General features: G+C 42.8%; 1 protein-coding gene across 5 annotated transcripts in view; it reads left to right on the top strand.

Moving 5' to 3' along the window:
- The first annotated feature begins 21910 nt into the window (after positions 1-21910).
- Positions 21911-24138, top strand: part of LOC117451610 (RNA binding protein fox-1 homolog 3-like) — a 480467-nt gene continuing 478239 nt past the window's right edge. For 2 of the 5 annotated variants that reach the window (XM_071203963.1, XM_071203962.1), the window contains exon 1: positions 21911-22112. The gene's annotated coding sequence lies outside the window, so the exon portion shown is untranslated. The remainder of the gene's footprint in view (positions 22113-24138) is intronic. The other 3 variants (XM_071203960.1, XM_071203958.1, XM_071203959.1) reach the window with 2 other exon arrangements.

The raw sequence follows: 24138 nt of genomic DNA, 5'->3' as shown, positions 1-24138 counted from the left end.
ATATGGCTTATTTAACTGTTTGCAGTAACTAATGAGCTCCATGTGAGATCACTCAAGGTTATAGCCGGCAGCATTACAGCTTAATGTGACTCGCTGTGTGACAAGTTCCCCCAGAATCCATCCAGGCTCTGTTTTACTGAACTTCCACAAACTTCAGCTGAAAGTGTGGTGATGTCAGTAATGATCTCCAAGTAAACCCAGCTAAAATAGCACAGTGACCTCATTATTGTTTCCATAGTTACAGAATGGCAGGGTTACAGTTCCTATCTATAGTGGCATACAGTTCACACAAAATACTGCATTTTCACAGAGTTTAACAATTTGAATGTGAAAAACAGCTGATGGTAATGTGACTTCAAGGTGGTGTGTGTAAGAGCTGGTCATTTTTTCAGCTGGGTCCCAAAGCACGTAGTAGAGTAGGGGTCCGATTCTCAAATTAGCATCACCTTCTATAAGAATTGCTTCATCAAATGTAACATTTGTGCTAGATGATGTGTCATGCTGTTGATGGTAGTTTGTTTTTCGTAGTGTTTATCAAACATTATTATCATTTCAATAGCACAAACAATCATATCAATTCCAGACCCTGAAACTGCTTCACTGCCACCCACCCACCCACCTATTTCACTTTCTGTGCCAGAGATAGCTTCGCACTCTTAATTGAACCAGCTGGCTTTGTCAGGCATGGATCCAAAACATGGATCTATATTTACTAGGTTATATCATTGTAAATTATTCAAATAAAATTCAACTCATGTAACGATGAAAGACCTGAGTTTCTCTCAGGCCTTAAACATGTGGACACATGGCAAGCTTCTTTGTTATCCATTTAGCTACAAAGCTAAATGATGTTCTTGAATGTGATTTCCAGCATTACATAGGGACATTAGTTGTGCTGTTGTTTGTGTTTTCCAGGCACAGTCTTGGCCTGTTTCTGTTTAGTATTTTGGTGACTCATTGTTTAATCTGTGCCAAAGGTGGGGGAGAGGCACAGCAGTGGGGTGTCAACAAAACTGGTTCAGATTGGTGTCGAGAATAACTATGACTTTGGCTTTGTTTTCTGCTTGGTCTAATTGTTTGTATCACACATTGGTGATATCTTCTATATTTATACAACATCTCATTTCATAACCACTGGTATTGATATGCTGTTAATCGTCACCAGAACAATGCAAAGGAGAACCGACCATTGGTAAGGAGGATCAAGGGACTGTGTGCAGTCATATCAATCTGGAGAAAGAAGTTTGGTAAATTGAACATGGGGTGGGGACAACAAAACATTAGTTTTCTACATCAGAAAACACCATGGAATTTGAATATTGATTTGTAGGTCCCACACTGATGTAACAAGGGCTGGCTTGCATTGGGGGCGTCCAAAGGTGTAGGGTGAGGTTAAGGGCACCAACTTATAATTTCTCAACAGATCTATCTTTGTTTCAAGGGCCACACTGTTGCCCGAAAACACACATTTTTCCAAAATGTCATTGCATGCTGAATATTCAGGATTTATTTTCATTGGAGGCATGTGGTACAAACTATGACAAGCATCATCACACTTACTCACACAAATGTAAGTTAACAGAAAGTCTACTTAATTACTTCTACTAAAATCAGTGAGTTATGTTTTTACCAGAAGCTTTAAAGATGCAGTTCAGGTAAGAAATATCCCAACAAAAAAAAATCAGCATAATCAATAAATCAATCAAAGTGTATTTATATAGCAGACTATCACACATTTTACATTTGTCTCAGTGGACTTAACAGTGTGTACAGAAAACTGAACCACAACTCAAAAGGAGAAATGAACAATGAGGTTTCATCAAATGAAACATTGTGAGTAGGTGCGCTTTACAAGAGCAACATCTTACAGACGTCTGAGATTCAAACATAATTACAACAAACTAAATCAAATCTGAGAAACTACTAAATTTCAACATACAAAGTGTGAGTTCTGCTGATTGCACACACCCAACATATGCTTGTGTTTTCTTATTTCGGCGAGTAGAGCAGGACTCCATCTTAGAGACTTCCACCAAACACCGTGGGTTCAGCTGCAGACAGGTGCTCTTGAATATTCATCGACAGTGAGCCCTAACAGATTCTAATCACTGTCAATACAGTATGTGTGCACTTTGCAACTGTCAACTACTCAGAAAACAGATATGCCCCCCGCTTCAACTACTTATGAAAATGTTTCATGTATGCATGAGATGCAGTTTATTTACACTTGATTTAGGCTTGAACAAGATAATTGTTACCAAATTATAGGGAGAAATGAGGATGTGGCTCCACCATTTTTGTAGCTTCCAATTAAATGCACAAATCCAATAAAAGTCATCGATCTTCTGTTGTACACAATACAACCCAATGGTAAAGAGAGACAAGACAACTCCTTTTTGATGGTCCGAAGTGACTTTTGTTGCCTCAGGTCAACTTCACCTCTGCCACAATGTATCTATTTACAATTTATATCCAGTATCTATCTAGTTGGCTTCAAGATGTCGCCTTCTTGACGCCGTGGAACACTGTTTCTCAATTTCCACCCACACCTTGTTATGGTGACATCCATACATCCCTGTCCTGTTTGTTCCACTAGCTGTTTATTTGATAAGGTTAGTACCCAGAGCATTTCTTTACTATGCTGTGCACACAACTTTCTGACATCATTCTAAAGCATAGAGCGAGGCACTTTTGACAGGGTCCTGCTCCACTTTCAGTCTAGATGTTACAGCTGAGGTTCTGATGTTACATAACAGCTATGTGATGGATGTGTCTAAAACTTGCAATACAAAACCCTGCCTCCTCAGTAAGGAGCCCCTAACCCATTTTTTTAAAGTTCAAACCACATTTCAACATATTAACCTGATTTTTTTATTGGAGTTATTTAACCTAGATATCTATAAAACCTCAACTGTCTTTCCAAATATAGTTTTGTTCTAAGATGTATTTTGATCGCTAAAAGTTGCTTACTTACGTTCGTAAACATTAGGGACTGTCAGCATTAGAAGAACAAAACCTTAAAACAACCAACAAAATACTGTATGTGTGGAGGAATGCATCAATAAGGTGAGGGAGGCTGCTTTTCTGATTACATTTTATTTTACAAGCTGAGCGCTTCGAGGTGGCTATGGAAAGGGGGACCAGTGGGGGCAGTGCAATGCCACTTGAACAGAGGCTGAGGCCCGATCAACCTCGGTCGGGTCGCCTGAAAGAGGGTGTCTGTTTCAAGACCCGAAACACACAACCCTGATGTTGTGTTCAAGTAGGTGCATCAGAAGATGTATGTAAGTTATTGTGGTTTCTTTTCAAACCATGATCTTCCCCCTAACCTAACCAAGTACTTTTTTGTAGTTCCATATACACCTTTTTGTTACCTATAAGTGGCAGATTAGAGAACATACAGTATGAACACTAAATACAATGGTTTTGATAAACAAAGAAACAATGATGTGCTGCCAATCGAGAATTAAAAAAAATGTGGGTTGTTCTAGGAGGCAATGAGAAAAAACAACGTACTGTTGGTTTTATTGTGTTCTGGAATACTTGTTGACAGCTAGATGTCTTTTGACTTCCAAATCATCTGTGTAAAATGCTGAGAGGTCTGGAAAGGGCCTTGCAGTTGGAGCTTTTGCAGTTATTGGCTTTTTTTCAAACACCATTGGTTGTTTGTTCCACCGCAAAACCTTTTTGGAGATGGAGATCTGTGCTGGATGGGTCAACTCAAGTTTACTTTGACACAGACAACATATATTCACATCCAATGTTTGCTCTAGAGTCAAGAACAGATTATTTTAACCGCAAGCACAGTCCTTTTTGAAACAGTCATATGTTTTATGGAAGGCACCGACTGTTTTCTTGTCAATAGGGGGGCACAGGATTAGAAACTCTTGCATCATTTTGGAAGGATAGAACAAACCGCTTTAGTTCAGAGAACTTGTTGACATCTATCTCTTGTATGTGAAACAGTGTGAGGGTCGAGGGAGGCCTTTGTGTTGGAGGTTTAACAGGATTGTAGCTTCTGTTGAAATCAGCAGGTTCAAACGGTGTCCTACAACCAGCTGGGACCGTGCTGAACCTCAGAACTCCACTGAACTGGGATGAGGAATGCGAGGTCAGAGCCAATGCCATTGCCAGGGCTGACTGAGTCATTTTACACCCTGTCATCACTCTTATCACAATTGTACCCCCTCTTTCACTCTATCTTGATTGGTCACTCCTCTCTGGAACATGTCTGCGCCCTAGAGGCTTTATCTGTGATTCCTTATCATCCCCAACTCTGCCTATCTCTCACAGCTCCCCCCCCCCTCCTTCTTCCTTTCCTCACTGCACCTCTCTCACTCCTCGGTTGTCTGTCATATTTGTCCTTCTCTATCTCCTGTAATAGAGTTGGAATTATAGGTTGAAAGTAAATACTTTTAAGATAAAATAGATGTAGGCTCCAGTCAGGCCCCTCCAGGCACCCACATTTATAGCCTTGACTTAATTATATTGTTCTTTCTTGGGTACATTTTGTGCCATATTTCCTGGCTTTACCCTGTAATCACAGGGATGAGTTTATCATGGCAGTAGATCAGTGAAGATAGCTGGACTTTACACTTTGCACAATGTCATTAGGCCTGACACTAATTATGATATTTTCAAAGTCAGTCAGCGGAAGCACATTTGTGCTAGGTCCATTTAAATTCCTAATTGTGCCTTACCGTTAAAAGTAGGGAGTCTGGGTATTTGGTGTATAGCCTTAGGATCTGTTTGCCCTTGGCAATTCTTTCATCTTCAGATTTAATAGCATGAGTCAAACAGTGTTTGGTAAATTTGACTGGGGTACATCAAGTAGCTGGAGTTCCTTGTGCTAATATTGACCCGAAGGAGTGGGTGAAAGGAAACGTGTGGGACATGAAGTTCCCTATGAGATGGAGCAGGGACTGAATACAGTGAACGTAGTTAGAGGACGAGTGTGTTTGATATGTGTCCTTTGTCTTTCTTGACTTGAAAGTCACTCATATCCAAGACTTTTGTTTAGCATCTGATTTTCATAATGAAGGTGACGGTAGCTACTCTCAGGTCTTTCAACACCGCTTTGAGGTTTTCTACATTAACTTATTACAGAGTTCAGTTGACACTTCCTGCCGGAGCAGTACTTGGTGTTCTTCATGGTGCATTTAAGGGAAGGATTACTGCTGAGTACAAAGGCGCAAAGTTGTGGCCATTACTAGAACAAGATGATAAAGCTACCCTTGTATAAGAAAAATGTGAATCAAACAATAACTTTTTAGATGTTCTCATACACTGTTGGAAACTACATGTATACCTACAAAAAGTTATCCAAAGTTATGCACTGTAACTTGTATTTATTCCACAAATACATTATTGTGTAATCCAAACCAGGACGACAAGATGGTCCACATTAAACCTAATTTAGGTAAAAGACTATGAATGTAACAGGAAAATATTAACTTAGTTTTAGGAGAAAGCATTACAAATTAGGAATAACTTGACCTTCCGATTTACTAAATGTTTTTAATGAAATGGCCTAAGTTTCTTTCCCAACATTAGATACTCTTCGATGTACTTCCAATATCCAGCATGTGTAAACATCTTACATAAGGCTCTCCATTCTTCATAATACGTTAGATTCAGGAGTACTATGAGTAGCAACCACAAATGTTTGTTTTTTTAAAACCTTTATTTAACCCGGTGGTCCCATTGAGATCATCAATCTCTTTTTCAAGGGAGACCTGTCCAACATGACAGCAAGTAGGTTACCACATGAACATAAAACAACAGATAACACATCGTATTTACAGGGCCACATTTACATACCTAGAGACATTGACAAGTACCAACAGTATCAAGTATCATAGCACCTATCCAAGCTTTAAAAACAGGTAGTGGAACCAATTTGCTCATTTTCAAATATTTTTGAAGACTGTTCCAAGCAAGAGGAGCTGTGCACATCTTTCTTACCTAAGTCAGTCCTTGCACTTAGCACATGTAACAAAGCCACATCATGATGGGAGTTTACCCAACATGGCTTTATAAATGAACATGCACCAATGACTGAGCCTCCGTAAAGTTAGTGAAGGCCAACCTGCCCTGGCATACAGGGTACACTGATGAGTAAGTGCTTTACAATTAGTAACACATCTCAGTGCACTGTGATCGGCGGCATCTAACTTTTGCAGGTAATGGGCCGGTGCATTCATACAAAGCAGATCAGCATAGTCCAGCACAGGTTAAAAGGTCACAGAGACCTTTCCTGAGTAACAATATCCAAAGTGGTCTCTGTTTTCTTTTTAGCTTTTGAAAATAGCATTATCTTAGTTTTATCAACATTTAAAAGAAGCTTTAGTTCAGAGAGCTGAATGTCTGAATAATATTAAAAACAGCCTGCAATTTAACAGCAGCCTCCTTAATTGAGGGTCCTGCACAATACATCACGGTATCATCCGCATAAAAATGTAAAGTTGCTCCATCCACATTTTGACCTAAGCTGTTGATGTAGATGGAGAATAATAGTGGACCTAAAACGGAACCCTGTGGTACACCATTTGTAATATTTAACCACTCAGAAGTGAGCCCATCAAATTGAACACATTGGGACCTTTCAGAGAGGTAGTTCACAAACCACCCCACTGTATGTTTGGATATACCAATACTGGCCAGCCTCTGCTTCAGGATATGATTGTTGACGGTATCGAACGCCTTGGAAATATCAATAAATAGAGCTGCATAACTCTGCTTGTTGTCTAAGATACCCGCAATATCATTCACCACTTTCATTGTCGCAGTGATGGTGCTATGTTGCTTTCTGAAAAAAAAGACACACAATTTTACTTTTGGTGTACATTAACCGTTAAATATGGCTTCATGTTTTTTCGTTTAGTTGCAGAATTTAGTTTGAACAAGATTTTCTTTATTGAAGGACCTTACTTTGGCCACTGATATTTTGTGCACCCTATAACTACGGACTGAAATAATCATCTTCATCTTTTTTAATTTTTCCTTTCAGCCATTGATTTCAATTAATTTTGGTATGGCATAACACATACCAAATGTTCAATATTCTCTTACAGTAGTTGTGTAACCCATCACAGTCAATGTCAAGTCTCCAGAGATTTTTCTCAAAGTTTCAAAAGGCTAGAATTACAAAGTAATTGTAAAAAACAAACAATAATGCAGGCAGTATTTTTACTGTGATGTTTACACAACCTTAAATAAACTTCAAAAACACATCAAAAAACTTCTTTAGAAGGCTTCTTAAAATGTAGGAAAAATGTTAGCTTCAAAATGACTAATATTGTTGCATAATTGGTCTTTTGAGGAAATTAATTTAATTAAAGGACATTTGATGTATCATAATTTAATGAAAATAAAAGCCCTTTTAAGTATCCAATACTTATAATAAACCGAATGGGTCACATGCTCTGGTATTTCTTGGCTTGTGGCAGTTGCCAGGCAACCAGCTGAAAAACCTTGTAGTTACTGCTTTCATAGAAATAGTGCAGCACTTAACACCTGTTCAAATGGAAACCTGTTGTTTAACCTTGGTTCAGTACAGAATAAACCAATAAGATATAAGATGTTAATTAATTAGCTTTAGAGGCACTAGACAATGCCATGATAGCTGTTTCCCCCTGCTTCCAGTCTTTGTGCTAAGCTAAGCTAATCGGCTGCTATTGGGAACCTTATTTTTAGGGACAGTACAAGAGTGTTTTTTTATCTTCTTGCAATTGTTGTTACTCTGGAAAAAATGTACATACATAATACTATTTGATAAGTCTCAAAAAACAAAAGCACTATCCTCTTCCTGTGGTCTTGTAAGGCTTGACGCACTTTACTTGTGCCATAAATGGAGCCTTTATATCCCGGGAGATTGTACCCGGTGCCAGACAGAATTTAATAGAGGAAGGGAGGCTTATCATTATTCTATCGCCATTACATTCTGCAATCAACTTCATAATAATAATTTAAAGCAAAAGAATCGTCTATTGCCACTTTAATTATTAGTGCATTGCTTTGTGTTTGATTCAGTCTCTTGTCCCTGAATGTGTGCACTTGACTTTTAATAGCACATTAGTATGTGCGTGCGACTCCCCACAACACCTGGCTTTCACATTGCCTCCTCTCCAATTCATTCAGCAACACATTTTTCTGGCACTGAGCTCACTTTTGATGATTATTTTGGCACCAAACATATTTGTACGCTCTTTGAGGTGAAAATATAGTAGAGACAGCTTGAAAGTCCTCGCTCCCTAAGTTTAGCGAATCTGTGGTTATCACTGGTTACAGATCTAGAGACTTCCCTCATTCCCCTTTTTATCAGTTAATTCTGGCCAAAATGACTTATTGTTATTTCCGCTACTTGCCGAATGGAACGGCATTATCAAGGCTCTGTTTTTATGAGATAATGCTTGGGAAGACACTGTTCAAGGTCTGGCATGGTCTACCAGATGTCAGATTACCAGAAGAAAAGGCGCTGTAAATAAAAGCACAGGCTGTCTGGCTGTTGCACACCACTGTACACAGCACTGTGAGATATCAGAATGATCAGCCTATTACAGTCTTGACTGTGTTAAAATCCAATAGATGGCCTTCTGGTGTGCAGTGAAATCACCTTATCCATAAAAAAGGGACTTGTCCAGTCTCCAGCTAGCTCCATATCATTTTTTTTCACCAGAGCTTTCATTGTCTTATGTTTGCTCCATGTTGTCATTCTCAGCACATTTCATAATGGATGAACATATTTCCTTCGTATACAGGAAAGCGCTGATAATGAGAGTTCTCATTCTTTAGAATTTGCACCACTGATGATAATGGACTTCATTATGTCCCTCTTCCAGTAAGCTGTCACCCTGAACAAATTTAAATTAGCCAGCCCAGAACAGATCTTACACCGAGATTATTTCCATTCATGGCACCATTTGGAGCTGTTTTGATTCCCTTTAATACAGGACTTTTCACTCCGGCAAGCAGCAGTCCTGTTTATTTGACTGTCACTACATTATAAATTACTTGCAGCTTCCTAAGCAATGACAAGTGGGGAAGAAAAGTCACCTAGAACCAGCCTCGGCTAAGAGAGAGCACCAGTGTGAAGGATGCTGGCTCACTCGCTCCAAACAGGACAAGGTGGGGTCTTGGGCAAGGGACCCTGAGGGAACCATGTGGTGGAAACCATACTGTGACTCATTCAATAAAGTTAATTAATGATATTTTACACATAACGAGGGTCGCTCTCCCGTGTGGCCCCCTCTCGGGTTGGGTTCATGGAGAGACAGCAGTTTTGCTGCAGCTGCAGGGACCATTCTGGAAACAAAACAAGTTGTTACACGTCAGGTTGTGTTAAGGTCATTTTCTTATGACTTTGTATATCTGAAAAACAGATTTGCTTCTGACAAAACTGTCTCATTGGTTTATTGATTAACATTTTATAGGACGCATATCCTTTAGAATGTGTCCATATTATCATGCACCATTAACTTATTCACTTATCGTTAACGTGTTGCAATATTTCAAAAAGGGTCATAGCGTCATTTTTACATGGACGTCTAAGTAAAAACAAAACATGTTTTCTGTTTAAAGGGGCCCTATGATGCTCATTTCCAGCTATCATATTAGAATAGAAGTGCAAGTGTTAAATAGTGATGTCATTATTTTACACAAGTAAACAAAATAGTCCAATGGAGGCGTTTCATGTAGGGGGGGGAGTGTGTGGGAGAGAAACTCCCTCTGGAGGGAATACAATGTTAACCTTTCCATGACCATATGCTTGCATAACACATAACACACTACGGGAACTGGGAAACTCCAGAAAACATAATATGGCCTCTTTAACATCCATATTCTTGTCGGCAACACATTTTGATACCCATCAGCCCACCGCTAGTTTATTGGAGATATAAGGCACAACTAGAATTAACATATTAATTATTCAACAACCTTAATTACTATGTGTACACAAACAAAGGCGTAGTCTTTACACCTAGATTCAAAATCAATCACAAAACTGAAAAAAAGGTTTGCAATGAAAAAGCAGATTTATGAATCATTTTACCACCAACTTAATAATGTTTGTCGTATATACCACCCATATCTCTCAGTTGGCTCATAGAACCAATCCATTGTATATCAAATGTGTTATCGGACCCTTAAAACTGCTTAGTACATATTATGTCATAGTGTCACATTTAATGTAAGTCTGATGACACCGTATTCTTAAAAGCTCCATGAAGCATAATGATATGAGCTGAGCCATCGTGTCACAGCTCATAGTGTGCGGTTGAAGGGTAGATTGTGACAGAAGAGTGGACATGCCCAGAGAGAAATTAACTGGATATGTGACACGGCCAATTACCGAGAAAAAGAACAAAAAGAACACATTGAGCTTTTGTTGTGTCCCGTCACGTTTCATGTTTTTGTTTAATCATTTTTTGTCTCCCACTTCCTGTTTTATTTTGGCACTCACCTTTTGCGTTTCATTCCACGTCCCTTCACTCCCTATCCTTGTGTGTGTCTCCCGCTCTCATCAGCGTCAGCCCCGCCCTGATTGGGTTCACCTGTGCCAGTTACCTTTTGTTTAAATTCCCCACCCTTCCCTTCCCTTGTGTCAGTTCGTCTTGTCCTGTCTCCATGCCAGTAGTCTGCTACCCAGCGAACACATACCTTGTCTCAAGCCTGATTCATGCTCCTGAATTACTTAGTACGTTTTGTTCCTCACCTAGTGAGTGATTTTCTTTGTGCGTTTTTTGAACGTTTTTTCACCTCGTTAAGAGTGTCGATCATTTTTTGTAAACCTATTTTTGAATAAAGTATATCACTCATACTTTACCTCTGTCTCCCGGGTCGTGCATTTGAGTCCTTTACCTTGTGTTTACCTTGTGACAGTTTTAGCAGTTTAACTCTGACTATCTGAGTAAAAGATGTTCACAGTCTCAGCTTTTTCCACATTTTGTGTTTATCAGTTTCTGGGCCGAGTTGTCGTATCTGCTGCCAGTTAGCGGTTTTAATTAGCATGCTTTCAGCTGTATTGACTCCCGGTAAAACTCTGAGCTGGCTTCCCTGGAAAGGTGTAATAAACGGAACCTGGGAGGCTGCAGCATCTGCATTAACACCTTGCCGGGGATCTCTCCTTGGGCCCAGGAGCCGAGGACAGTGCCTTCCCTTCACACCTCGTTACTCCTGTTCCCTCCCGTGACCTTTCCCTGCAGGCAAACAGGCACCCCATGAGACGACAAGCCAATCAGCACTCATCTTGCATCCGCTCCACCCTCACAACCCTTCTTCTTTGCCTCACTCCCTTTTCCCCCCCTGCCCAAATACACTGCCGCTGCAACTGTCATAGACTCTTTGGCATGAGTGGTGTCTTTGTCGCCCTGCCCCCATCATTGTCCTCCACTCTATCAGTCAGCGCTGTTTACGTTCAGGTGATTTTTTGCTTTGAATCACTCCGGCGGAAACTGTTGTGACCTTGAAGAGAATGTCTGAGTCTTTGAGACCTGAAGAGGAAGGAGAACGCTCCTTGAAAGTCTTTCATGTCACTAATAGACAGGAGTCTGAATTACTTTTTTTGACCAGTCATTACAAAGATCAGGATGGGCTTGAATGCATGAAGCCTTGGAGAGTGAAAATGGAGTTCTCCGGGTGAAAGGAAAACGGGCCTCTGGCAAGGTTGCGTGGTTTGTCTTTGATGCTCCTGTCTTGACACGAGGAGCTCACCTTGACTGGTTCATTTATTCAGACACACACTAAGTCACCTGGCACTTGGAGGCTGAGAGACAATTGCATTTAGCCTTCATGGAGCAATGATGCCAGGGCACCAGAAAACATCCATATTTTAAACGGCCTGTCGCAGTTAAAGTGGTTATCCAAAATTAATAAAACAATTTCTGCCCTTTATAAACCATTAAAAATGACTATGCCGTCAACTTTAATTAGTGCTCTCTTAATATTCTTTCTCAAATGTAGTCAAAATACAGAAAGCAACTTTTTGTGTCCCGGAAAAACGAAGAGAAAGGTGGCGTGAAAAACATGTAAATGGCCCAGACGCACTGGCTGCATGGCACTGCCCTTATCCTTTCTACCTTCTGAACAAACCGTCCCAATCTGACCTAGGACGTCTTCGAGTCTCACACCGTAGATGAGTTGCAAACTGCGGTGTGGCAAGTCAGAGCACAGAAAAACCCTGTTAATTGGTCCAGTCTGGCTGGCCCCTGTCAGACGAGGCCTTTCATGGCCTTTTCATGGGTTTCTCCTGGGAGAACTGAGGAGGCTGGCTGTAATGAGGCACCGTACCTGGTTGTAGAGGGGGGAATCAGGAGGGTCACTCGTGGGCAATTAGGGAGAAATAATGAGAGCTTTCTCTTTCTCTCTGTCTCTGTTTCCTGGGAGGACGGTGGCTCATCAGGTAACTTTTTTTAGGGGGGGGATCCCGAGAGAGGCAGCTTGGAAACCAAAAGTAGCACTCTGAGAAAAAGAGCCGGAGCACTGCAGATATTCAACACATATGCACAAACCAGCATTCAGCACACATGCCGCAGCTCTGTTGACCAACAGTGGCAGCTAAGCGAGATTGCTAACTTGAAAAGATGAGCATGTGACGCGTATCCCGAGAGATCTTAAGGTGACAGTTGACACGTTATCAAATGTATGCGACGTGCTATCGTAACTGACATGTTGTGAGCACCAAAGGGATGAGAAGAGATGCTATAGCTTAGCTTATATACACTTCATTATACAGAACTAGTTATCACTCCTGGGATTCCAGTGTTTTATGCGGCTAGTGTTAGCGACTGCTACTCCTTCCTGACTGCTTCTGTCTGGGGACAGATCTCCACTTCTTTGACAGAGATTCATGTGCTGCCTGTCCGCTGCTGTAATAGCACTCGATATCCACTGCACTTAATATCCAAATGGCACCAAATCAAAATCACCAGCAGTGTGACACCAGGGTGAAACACCTCGGGTAAGTGCTGCACCTTATATACATGCACAGAACTGCACAGGTTGAAAGGTGATCAATAATTTACATCCAAGTAAGTGCCTTATATGTGTTCAATTGTCCTCTAAGAATAGTATATAAGTATTTGAATTGCAAAACCGATGGTTAGAGCTGTTTTAGCCGCGAAGAGCCATAGAAATTGATTAGAAATCAAATTGAAATTGTGCAGGGCAGTGAGTCCTTTTGTTGTGCATTTGCAGCTAAACGGAGCATGATTAGGTTTCAAAATATATATTGTTAGAATAATTAGTTTTGCCTGTTTAGGTGTGAAAAAGCCAGGGAGTACTGGTCTTCCTTTTGTGCAGGTTCTGCATTACATCAAACTGCGAGTTCCACAAAAATATAATCACAGTGAGAAGCCGATCCTCACACTTCCTTCTCCTTTAATGATAATCACAGATTTCTCTCTGCAGGCTGCTCCGGTCTTGTTTTGCTTTTGCTGCTCTACCACGGTGTTGAAAAACCATTTAAAATAAATCTGTTGTTAAGGAACACTAAACCACAGTGGTTTGAAATGTTGCTGAAGACAGATCGGTCATTGAGTTCGAAGGAGAAAGAAAACCGTAGATGCATTGAAGGCTCTGTTTAGCTCTCCGTTTTTGGTTTTGAAGTACACCGCCAACACTGATGGCATGACAGATTTGGGTTAGCATCCAGACCTTGTTTTGGATCTCGCTGTTTTTGCCTTGGAGAAAGGGCCATAAATGTTATAGCAGTCACGGAAATCCCTCCCTGGTTAAAACTCCATCTGTGCACACACGTAGCAGAATGTGTGCGAGGCAGTAAAAAATGAATGTGAGGATTGTGAGACGGCCCAGGGAGTCTGTTACGCTGATAGAAAATGTAAAGTGCTATAGTCATGGATGTAATGTAGAATGATTGTCTGTCTCCCCTGTTTATTTGCCGGTGTAAGGGCTGTAATGGAGACAAATGCTCGTCTGAGCCTGTGAACCTGCTGCTTTGGCAATCTAACTCCTCGTATGTGCGGCTGCTCAGACAGTGTGCACTGTGAGGACTGTGAAGGCAGGTGAGAGGTCCTCAGGTGACTAACCTGGGTTTTATGCCTTAATGACTCCTTGTTACTCTCATAGCTATTTCCCAATTGCCACCAATTCCACCCTCTGTGTCCATTAGATGCGAGGAACATGGATCAATATGTGATGCAATTTTTCTGGGGAATGAACGAGGCTTCTTTAGGGTGGCTGGCCCAATTTCTCCCCCTCTGTTTCACTGCCTCGTTCTCCCTCTCTCTAGCTTGCTCTCCCCTCTTTTACATGCTATGCCGAGTAAACCTCAGGTCGGTGTCGCAAATACAAACGGAGATTTTGCTGAATCATCTAAGTGGAGTAAAATTCACAGATGACAGGAAACCAGTTGTTATAGCAGCTAAAACAGAAAGCTGTCACCCAGCAGGTCTCTCTAAAGCAGATGAGGAATGAGTCATCAGCGGCCCAACACCCACCCTGTAGCGAGGCTGGCACTCAGCATGCCAGCATCATCATCTGCCTTACCCAGCCATTATCTTTGAACAATGAGACGCGGTATGCTAGTATTCGATTTTGCAAAGGTCAACATAATTTAGCCACTGAAGTAAAGTGTTGTTTTCACAATGAATATGCCTAGATCATGCACAGACATAACACAGCCTGTACAGTCTCAATGCATTAAAGCTCAGAGGGTAAAAGCACATTATATAGCAATTGCATACCTTTGTTAACACAATTAATACGACTTTTTTGTCATGATACTTCTCTGCAGACTGTTTGTGATTTTCACACAATAAAACCCATTAATAATTAAGTTAATCCTGAGTAGCAGCAGCTGTTCAAATATGTTTGTTATGTACCTGGACCTCTTGACTCTGAGACATGCTGGTTTATAATTACATTTAAATACTAGTGTTATTGAGATTCCAGCCCACGGCTCTTCAAGAGCATGCATGACATTTTTCATTATTGTTGTTTAATACCTGAAATGTAACCAAACTGTTATGATGCTGTGATAAGGACCCAAACTGGCACAGCTTTATTTATTGTGTCTCGCCCCAAATTTGCAGCTGGGATAGAGTAGGAAAAAAAATAAAGATTGGTTCCCGCAAAACATAATGCGGGAATGTGAGAGCAGACAGGAGTCGGTGCTTGAATTTATCAACAATGTTGCAACCTTGTGTGGGAATGGCAGGGGCATAAACACAAAAGTCACACACGCACACACACACACACACACACACACACACACACACACACACACACACACACACACACACACACACACACACACACACACACAGAGAGAAGGCCCAGACAGGTGCACACGACCTACACTTTCCACACTTTTGTTAGCCCCGGGTCCCGAACGTCCCGTATGTAATGTAAATATGTAGGGGGGGGGGGGGTCATTGAAAATGTGTTCTGATATATGTTCTTCATAGAAAATGAGCCAAGGCCATTGAGTGGGAGTTTTAAAAAATAATGTATCATATCATTTTTCTTTAGCTAACTAATGAAAACGGGTCCCACAGACCCGAATACCATACAAGGGTTTAAGGAGCTGTCAGCTGAAAACGCAGGCAAGGCAATAAGTCCCAATGGCATTTAGTCAATGGTGATGGCAGTCAGTGAATCTTGTAAATTGTACAGAACCACAAAACTACCTATTTCTGGAGAACATTGACCATTGTACCCGTGCCAAAGATTCACCCCACCCTGCAGAACCCAATCACAGCAACAGCTCAAAACAACTAGACGTGAACGGCTTGGTTTTCGAGGGGGTTAAATGCACATGTACATCGTAAAGCTCATGAACACCCCAAAGCCAGAAGAACGACTGTCCATCTTGAAGATGGGAGGTGCATGGGATGTCACCGTAGTACCGTGGCTGACAGGGCGAACAATGGCCCAAAACACTGTTGGCAGAGTTGGTCTTTTTTTAATTGTGAGTGTTTAGTCAATATATTTGAAATGACTAGGTTAGCTAAGTTTGCTAGCTAGTTTACAGAATATCTGCAATAATATTGGAAGGAATCCTACACTTACATTGTTATAATAAGCAAATAAAACATTTTAGGTACGTTTCCAGTAACAGTGACCGTTGGCCAACATTAAAATCCCTGAACAAGCGCTGTGGTCCCAGCTGGGTGCATCACTTTTTAGTGTCCCCGTTTCCGCGGCGCAGCGGTTTTTATTTGCAGCTTTTTTTTTTGCAGCACGTTTAGTAAGCGCTGCACATGTTTGGTCAAGTTGGTTGATGTTGTCAAGTTGGTGTAGGTGTTTCTTTATTTGCACGTGTTGTGGCACATTTTATTTTTGGGACTGCAGTGCGTTTCTTCTAATGGAAATCTTTTTGGCCGCGCTGTAACGCGTTTGCACCTGTTGGCCACCGTAGGCCTTGACAAAGGTTCTGCACTTTCAGAATGCCATTTCAGTTTTCTCTGGGGAGAGTGAAGCTTTGCACAATCAGTCTTCCTTTCCCTGTTTGGAGAAAGTTGGCCTGCTGCTGTGTCGATGAATTGATACATTCAGCTTTGCGTAGAGCCCTTGTAGTAATGGGTGAAATGGAGTGCTGCATTTGAATGCCCCTATTATGTGGTTGTTTGAAGTGTTTCTTAAGGTTTACAGATTGTGAATGCAAAATGCTTTAAATGTTTACAAGGCAATGGAGCACATTTCTCTCCTCAGGTGTGCACTGTCATAGGTCAGTGATTTTCTGTGGGCTTCAGGTTTTGTAGTTAGCACACTGAAGCAGTGGAAAGATGTGCCCGGTGCGCTCGGTGATCAGAAAATCTGAAATTGGCCGCTGTCAAAAAAAAGACCAGAGCATTGAAGAAAAGAAATGGAAAATGCCATCCCCTGCTGAGTGAATGAATACATGAGTTTCTCCGTGAACTTTTGCTCGTGCTGCTTGGATCCCAGCATCAGCAAAAAGCCCTCTTAACAGTCTACAGGTTTCTAAAGGGTATAATAAAACGTGAAGGGTTATTTATCTTAGAATGCATAGGTTGTATAGAGGTAGGAGCATGAGGGGGGGTATTCAGTGTGATAGCAAAAGGAACCGACCGTTAACATCCCTGCGTCTTGTCCCATTGTTGTATTTGTCCGCAGGGGGATATTTATGTCAGGCTTTCTATGTTGATTCCAAAGGATGATGTAGGTGTCTCTCTCTGTGTCTTTAATCAACGCACAATGTTATCTTCCACCAGCCCGGGCCCTGCATTTGTCTCTGTGACTAATTCACAACTGTGCCATGGCTACTGAATGGCACTATTTCAGAGATGAAAGAGCAGTGGTGCAAATGTCATAAAAGACAGAAAGACAAGACAGACAAAGGGAGAAAGAATGACACAAAGGAGACAAAAGCAAGAAAGGTCTCTGGTTCAGGATATGAAGCACAGACATCAGTATGTGTGGGTAGTGTTAAATAATGTACTCCTCCCTGATCAGACCCTTTTTAATTAGGCCTTGTTCCACCGATTTAATCAGGCCCTCTTGGTTGGGGTTTTGGGCTATGAACTGTGCGGGGCGAAGGAGCATCATATGCTCGCCTGCTGCGTGATCACAGCGGGGCCCCAGGTAGAGGACACAGGCACACGTCCTGCCGGCTGACTACAGTTATTGCTAACAACACTAACAGGGAAAAGCAGCAGACCCCAATGACTCCAATAGACCTGCTAACAGGCTGCTGTATAACACCGTTCATGACTTCTAATGATGCCCCTCTTAACATCGTTTTACAATTACCTTTGTATCTGATTGTGGACAGATCTGTTGCTGAAGATGTTACTGAGCATCACACACATAACCATCCCTCTACCCCCCGTTTTAGGGTTAGTGGCAGCGTCTTTAGAACTGGGATCTTTCTGGAAATGACATAAGGGTGCATCTAAGGCCTGTGTTGCCCAAGGCTAGTTTAGAGGAACTGCAAGCTGCCAGAGGATCCAATTTCAGGCCATTTCCCCCTCTAAAAAAAATGGACTGAAGTGGAAAATTACACCTGATGGCCCACCAGCAAGCCTTTCAAGCCACTAGATGGTAGTACGGAAGTCTGTATGAATCCATTTTCTGAAAAAAAGGGGTTATGATAAAAAAAGAAAGGTCGGACAAGAGTCCAGATGACCATCTGTGTCTTTTGGTAAAATACTGTGTTCTTCCCACGTAGTAAAAAGGATGGACAAGTTAAGCAGTTTTTCCTCTCCCACTGTATAGATGCTATTCGGCCAGTGGAGGACATTGAATTTGTTTTAAGCTGCACTCCCACGACGTGCAGGCAGTGCTGAGGTACACACTTTAATTTGTGACATGCAGAGAAGTGGGAAGAGAGAAGACGATGTGGAAGAGGGAGTGAAGAAGCAAGGGAACAGAAGTGCAGTGTCCCGCTGAGGTAATTTGCCTTGGGTCTTACAGAGCTTACTCGCACTGCTGGCAGAGTCACATGCAGGCTGATAGGGGAAAAGGAGAAGATGTGGGAACAGCGTGAGAAGCCGGCTGAATCACAAGTGTTGTAGCTTTACCGTGTAGCTTCAGAGGAAATAAGGAAAGAGTGAGAGGGAGAAAAAGCTGGGAGTGGAGTAGGGTTTAACTAATACTCAAACAAAGGTAGCCGAGTGTGCACGGGCACATGCACACACAGTCATCATCCAGTGCGTCTGGGAAAAGCTAAGGCCAATTTTCATGGGAGCGTAGCAGTTTTGAGCACACATAAGCACCTGTGACACCTTTGGCAGTGCCAAGAGCCCACACATCAGCCGGCATTGACAGCATGCCTGGCACATGCCTGAGGGGCTGTGAAACTTCCTCTTTATAATTGCATCCCATGTCAACCTGTGACAAGTCAGGCTCATCCGGCACTAATCATCATCCAGACGACCTCCACCTCCTTTACCCTCTTGTTCCCCCTTAACAGAACTTTCACCCCGCTCAGCAAACTCCCATTGCAGCTATCTGCCGCCGATCTCTTTGTTTTTAAACCCGTAAGGGTAGCCCCCCTGAGCGCGCCATTACATCTCTATCTCAGCACCTGAAACCATTAGCATGACTCAAAACAGTCAACGCAGTTCTGTCTCATTAGTCCTCTTTCTTAAAAAGTATATGTTAATGTAGCCATTTTCCATTTATTCCATCTGTTATTCTCACCGGCATGACACATTTTACTCATTTTCTTTTAATTACATAATATTTGTTATAATGAGTGCCGGGGATGGAGATGATAATAGTCTATTCATACAGGGCTGCTGGCTGGGGAGCTTCTTCACACCTCCCGAGAAAAGTCAGAGAGTGTGACTATGATACAGTTAGCAGACGCGTTAAAGCAATGTCCTTTTGTGATTTAACACGACGAGGCGATTCGTAACAACTTTATGTGCGTGACGGCAAGTTTGTAAAAGTCTGTACGGCGGAAAGTCCTTGTGATCTTTGATGAGAGATATCAGCTCGGTGTGTGTGTGTGACCACGTCTTTGATCTTTGCTGAGTGATGTGTGTGTGTGTGTGTGTGTGTGTGTGTGTGTGTGTGTGTGTGTGTGTGTGTGTGTGTGTGTGTGTGTGTGTGTGTGTGTGTGTGTGTGTGTGTGTGTGTGTGTGTGTGTGTGTGTGTGTGTGTGTGTGTGTGTGTGTGTGTGTGTGTGTGTGTGTGTGTGTGTGTGTGTGTGTGTGTGTGTGTGTGTGTGTGTGTGTGTGTGTGTGTGTGTGTGTGTGTGTGTGATTGAGAAAGAGAGCGACATGGTGCGAGTGCCTCCTGCCTCCTGCAGATTGAGGTGAGAGCAGCCAGGTGGGGCCCCGGTCGTGTCTGTGTGCCACAGTAACTGGATGTGATGGGTGGCCTCTGGGGATCTCTGCCTTAGAAGTGCTAAACGAGTGAAGCAGAGCAATCACACTGTTCCTGTGTGCGTATATGTGTGTGTGTGTATGTGTCGCCGGCACACACACACCTATATATATATATATGATTGTCAGTTTGCTTCCCTGTTGCCACTGGCTCTGTGTCAGTGTGGGTGTCTGCTATAAAGGACACTGCATTAATCCGCAGACAAAATATAAGCACCACGAGATGGATGATTAGATAAAAAGGCCTTTAATGTATCACATGTTGCCAGGTAACAAGCCTTTTTAGGAAGGACACACACCAACATGGCTGCCGTTTCAGGTCTGTGATGATAAGTGGTGCAGACAGTCCACATGTGGTGGAGCTGCCGCGAGTATGACTCCAGTCACAGAGGTGGTGACAAGACACTGGTTCCAGTCTGGAGATGGTGACCCCACCCTTCCTCTAACGTACTCCATCCCCCATGGCTGAATGTGATTGTTAGCCTGATGCCCCTGAAAGGGCAAACCACCCCCCGCCCCTTCATTAACCAAATGGAATTGACTTAATTCAATTAAGGAGTAATATATGTCTTCCCATGAGAGTTTGTGTACCTTGTGCTCCGCAGCTGTGTGTTGCCGTGCATGCTCACACATATATTACAACCTGCAAACCGAGCCCCCCATGAGAGGGAAACAAACAAGTGTGTGTCACAGGTTGTGTTCTTGCCGCGGGGCAAACAAGGCCACAGCGGTGATGCTATAGAATCCTCTAGTTCTGCACCCAGGGCCCCAAAGCTCCGCCCGGCCCCTGTGTGCTGCCCGAGCCGAGGTGAATGCCAAGGAGTATCCGAGCCACTCCATCAAGAACCCCCCCCCCCAGGGGAGCAGCAGCCAATGAATTACAGATTAGATCACTGTTACAGGATCATAACAGTGATCTAATTGCCAATTTCTCTTTTTAATTGAATGTGGTGGAGTGAAGAGGCAGAGATAGGATTCTTGGGACTTTGCGTGGAGCTGATTGGAGTCGGTCCGATGTTGACCAGACACGACAGTTAATGAGGGGAAAGATACCGCAGCCTGACATTCGACTGCGAACTGGGCGTCGACTGCTGAGACGTCAGGCCTAATATCCCCGACAGTGCTTCTTGGTCGGACTGAATCTCGTTTTTGGAACGTGTAGGGAGTTTTCTCACCTAAATTAGTCAAATTCTAATGACAGCATTATAACTCATAGTTAAATCAATGAATCTGGGTTGCACACAGTTGGTTGTAGATCAATTGTCCTTTTTCTACAGGAAGTGTAATTCTCTCCTAGTATGTGTTTTCTCGTGGAAATGGCTTTAATCTAAACTTTAAGGCCGCTGATTTTCAAAAAGCTAATTGCAGTTTGCCTGTGTCTGTTTTCTTGCCCCCCCTCCCCTCCACCTATCCTCATCCTCACACCGCCCACTTCCAAAAAAAATCCTCAATCCAGTTATGCAAAAAATGAGTTCCACAGTGTTGTCTGATTATAGTTTGGTTAAATGAGATGAGATAAGTTAGCCCACATCTCCTCTACAGCCCTTACTCGAGAGCTGACAAGCCCAATACATCTGCCGCGGCCATGGTAATTGGGATGGGGGGGGGGGGGGTAGCGGATGGATGTGGAGCAGTGATTTGTGTGTGTATGTGTGTGTATAATGGTGGAGTTGGAGGGTGGGGGGGGGATCCCTCAGTCTCTTGTTCTTCAGTACCTGTCATTGATGAGGAGCCAAGGAGAAGCTTCAGCTTGAAGCTGTCATTGGCCCTCTGAATCTGTCTGCCTCACTCTATCATCCCTCCCTCTCTCTCTCTCTCCCTCGCTCTTTGTGATGAGGATGCAGAGTGTGTGTAAGTCGTGAGGCAGCCAGCGAGCGTGTGTGAGCCGTAGGAATCTGCGCGAACTGGCTCTCGAGGTGTTTGGAATCGGGAGACGCCACAGACCAACCCGCCGCTCCACCACCGCCGAGACCACCGCTCCCTCTCCCGGACTGACAAGCCAATCGCAGGGCACCGCTCGCTCTCCCTCCATCCTCAGCACGCTCTCTCTCCCTCTCTCTCTCTCTCAAACACACACACTCCTCCTCCTCCCCCTCCTCCTCCTCCTCCTCCTCTTCTCTCTTCTTTCTCTCTCACTCTGGTTTCATTCCTTTGCGTTCAATCCGTTCATCCCTCCTCCTCCTCCTCCTCCTCCTCACACCTTTTGGTCAGAAGAGGAAGAGGAAGCCCAGCCCAGGGAGAGACGCTGAGAGGATGAAACTCTGACACGCCGACAGACCACAGGGAAACAAGAGCACAACTGTGAGTACAGCGGTCCTTTCACCTCTCACTCAGGCTTAACGCTGTCACACAAACCTCGTCTCTCTCACACACACACACACACACACACACACACACACACACACACACACACGCACATGTGTCCGGCATTTACTTCAAGCTTGCACAGTGACTTGACTCTACACACACAGATCCCAGAGCGTACTCACCATCCAGCTTCTGCTCGAGTGTCTTTGTCTTTTTCAGGCAGGCACAGAAGTGTAGGATTGTGGTTTTTATTTTGTGTGATGTGTTCCTTTATGTCTGCTGTTTGGCTTGTTCTTTATTTGTAAACCAAAACAATCCAGCAAAAAGTCTCACACTTCACAATACATGTTTGACTTTAAACCCCCACTTTAATGGATTTACTGCTCCGCTGAAAAGTCATCGGTGCATTTTTCACGTGTCTTTGTTTAGCTCAGATGAAAAATCTCCCCAGGAATATGCAAGGTCAACTGAATAATGTTTCACACACAGCGCCTCCTGTTGTGAGCGTCTTTTGTCTGTGCACTTGTGCTGTTTTTATTAGCAATATACAGGCATGTTGGATCACAACATGAGGAGAACGTCCCTCTTCTTATCCCCCATCTTAAGCTGCTTTAAGCCAATAGATGCCTGCGGGGTAAAAAAGGGGGGCGTACTTTCTTATCAATGGCAAAAGAATCCCGAGCAATCCCCACTGCTTATTGTTTAGCGCTCAGCCAGGGGGAGGACTGCATGGCGGGCTGATCTGCGGCCGTTTGCGTAACACTATTTTTTTATTATCTTCCTGGTTCATCTCTGGCCGAGGCGATTTCCTATTTCCTTCTCCCATTTCGAGAGCGGGGAGTATAATATGATAGCGGCTCACATGCGGGGAAGTGCAGACAGTGGATCTGTGCAGAGGACACAGATTGCATTTCCCCTGGAGAATGCTCCCTCTGTATTAAAGGCACTGGAGAGCTGGCTCGGCACTTGTCATCAGCTCCACTAGTAATGCTGGCGAGGGTAGGGAGGTAGACGTGGTGTTTACGGCCACTCTCTCATTTAAAGAGCTCCCATTGGCTCCTAATGCCACAGCTCTCCATCTCCACCGGCCCGTTGCAATCCAGGTTGTATTACATTTGTGAGGCCCTGGGATATAGTGTGGCGCCTCACCTTTCTCTGACAATCTGTTGAGCAAATGTTGGAAATGAAAAGGTATATATGTTAAGCATCCAGCGGTATATTAGATTTGTTTTTGGGACTCTAAACTCCTGGAGTGAGCACTGCGGTATTTGCATTTTTATGATGTGGTTTAACATGGATCACATGCACCACAGCGCCTGTGTCTGCTTTCAATTTGATTGATTTTTGTTCCTTTTTCTTCATTTCTAGCTCCATATCTCGTTTTTTTCACTTTCTCTGTTGTTAATTTTTACTCTTATTATCACCTATTGTATTTAAAAGCTATATGGGATAATTTAGTTGGAATGCTGATACAGCATTCCAACTAGAGAGGGACCGGCACGCGCTGTTGTTATTAGCATCTGGTGCTAGCTGCTCTAACGGAAGAAGAAGATGTTTCTACAATGATGTGGAGGGAGAGTCCTCTCCAGTCAGACTGAGGCTAATAACTACAGCACAGTGGGGTAAAGGACTCTGAAATGTTTAGATAGTTCACTTTAGTCTAAGTTATCTCAGTGGATCTCAAACGTTTTGATCACAATTTATGTAAACACATATTTCCAAGGCACTCCTTTATAATGATTGGGATGAAACAGGTTTGAAATCATTCCAATGTATACTATAGGACAGTAAACCAGACATATCGTTTTAAACTGGAGAGATACAAAAATATGCATAAATAAAATAGTAAAATAAGATATGAATGAACAACAAAAATAAAATACGTTACATGTATTTGTTATTGGGTATGGTAGGTTATTGGTTATGCTCACATACTTATTTAATTATTCAAATGTAAACCGATCTTTTTCATATGGGTGTTTAGAGTTGTACCCCCTAGATCAGGTCTCTAATAATTCTG

This window comes from Pseudochaenichthys georgianus, chromosome 8 (genome assembly GCF_902827115.2).
Source record: "Pseudochaenichthys georgianus chromosome 8, fPseGeo1.2, whole genome shotgun sequence".
Taxonomy (NCBI): Eukaryota; Metazoa; Chordata; class Actinopteri; order Perciformes; family Channichthyidae; genus Pseudochaenichthys; species Pseudochaenichthys georgianus.
The sequence above is the reverse complement of the archived record's forward strand: the minus strand, read 5'-3'. Positions and strand labels throughout refer to the sequence as shown.